Source organism: Rhinopithecus bieti, unplaced genomic scaffold (assembly GCF_001698545.2).
Source record: "Rhinopithecus bieti isolate Rb0 unplaced genomic scaffold, ASM169854v2 scaffold_3878, whole genome shotgun sequence".
Lineage (NCBI taxonomy): Eukaryota > Metazoa > Chordata > Mammalia > Primates > Cercopithecidae > Rhinopithecus > Rhinopithecus bieti.
In genome coordinates, this window is record NW_016805059.1 from 4,893,736 (window position 1) to 4,895,408 (window position 1,673).

Consider the following 1,673-nt stretch of genomic DNA (forward strand, 5'->3'; position numbering starts at 1 on the left):
GCTTAGCTAGACTCGTGCTCCTGGGCTGCTGCTTTTTCTCTTTTCTTTTCTTTTTTTAAGAGACAGGGTCTCACTATGCTGTCCTGGCTGGCCTTGATCTTCTGGGCTCAAGCAACCCTCCCACCTCTACCTCCTCTGTACCTGGGTGACATGGTTTTGTCGTGTCCCCACCCAAACCTCATCATGAATTGTAGTTCCTATAATCCCCACGTGTCGTGAGAGGGACCCGGTGAAAGGTAATTGAATCATGGGTCAGTTACCTGATGCTGCTGTTCTCGGGATGGTGGGTGAGTTCTCACAAGATCTGATGGTTTTATAAGGGGCTTTCCCTGCTTTTGTTTGGCACTTCTCCTTGCTGCTGTCATGTGAAGGACATGTTTGCTTCCCCTTCTGCCATGATTGTAAGTTTCCTGAGACCTCCCCTACCATGCTGAACTGTGAGTCAATTAAACTTCTTTCCTTTATAAATTACCCAGACTGGGGTGTGTCTTTATTAGCAGCATGAGAATGGACTAATACACTGGGACTACTGGCACAGGCTACCATGCCTGGCTTCCTGCCTTCTTAACTAGTATCTCAAACTTCAGGTGAGAACAAACTCAAAAACAGCTCTTAAAGATTAACAACAGTGATGGACAGGAGCAGGTAAGTCAACTGTTTAACAGAGAGCCAGTGGTTAAACACAGCCAGCATTAAAGATGAAGTTATATAAAGAATGATGAACTGTATATAAAAAACAAAGACACCAAATACTGAAGAGTGATCACTCCCTAAGTACTTCACTACATTTTACCGTTCCCTGGGCTGTTGAGATTTATTATCTACTGCATCTGTACGGTGGAGATACTATGTAACGGTGTGCTGCCGAGCATCTCTTCCCCTTCTCTACTGGTATCGCATTGGTAACCTATGCTGGCAGTACTTACACCACGCAAGTAGGCAAACACTGTAAGTCACCTTCCCTCTTCCAGACAGCCAGCTATTAAAACACTTAGCACACTGCTGGCTAAAGATGCTAAGCCTCTGGTTAGCTCATGTATAGACCCCCATCTCACTCACTCTTGTGCTAGCCCTGTAGAGAACTAAATTCTTAAGTTACCTAAATATTAAACAGCATCTTTTAGAGATCATTAGAAATGGTTTCCTTTTTGAACACACATACCTCCTTTCTAAACAAGTATCTTTTATAATAACAGCAAATTGGGCCTGAGAAGTTTTGGAATTCCCACAATTAGTTTTAGAAAATTGGTTCTTTTATTTTTTGTCCTCTCTCTCTCACATCAAATACTTTCTCTTGTCAGAAGAGCTGTTGCCTAAGGCAACATAAACTGGCCTCATGAACAAAGATAGACCAATTTGCTCCCCACCAACCTCCAGGAAGTGATTAAGTAGGCCCAGAGCAACTCCATGCGATACAAAGGCCAGATTCATTAACAAATGGTTTGGATGCCATTTGGGTCATTTCAGACATATGGAGTATTTCACTCGAGTTACTTAAAAGAATATCAAAATTGGACAATGTAAAAAAACTAAGCATATGTGTAAAGGGCATTACACATGTTTTGATTTTATTTCTTTAGATGTGGAGTGCCTGCAAATTATCTAAATAGCCAAACCGAACTGGAAAAAGATATATACATGGGATATATCTTTTTTTTTTTTTTTTTTTTTTT